A 260-nucleotide genomic window follows, 5' to 3' on the forward strand; every position below is an offset into this window, starting at 1 on the left:
TTGGTTGATATCACACGCTCTACCAATAGGAGAGCGCAAAACGCCATTAATCCAACCCAGGTTGGTGCAAACCCGGTCGGGCCGAAAACGCTATATGATCAATTTGGTCACTTTTCTACGAGTTAAGACCCTACGGCCGCTACGACTTCTATTGTAGACCCCGCATAAAAGGGTCCTCTCCATAGAAGTCGTAGATAGTCGTGGAGTCTTAAGCTGGAATCACACTGTATCCTATTTTCGTCGTACGACGCTCTTCAACC

Source organism: Trachymyrmex cornetzi, unplaced genomic scaffold (assembly GCF_001594075.2).
Source record: "Trachymyrmex cornetzi isolate Tcor2-1 unplaced genomic scaffold, Tcor1.1 scaffold525, whole genome shotgun sequence".
Lineage (NCBI taxonomy): Eukaryota > Metazoa > Arthropoda > Insecta > Hymenoptera > Formicidae > Trachymyrmex > Trachymyrmex cornetzi.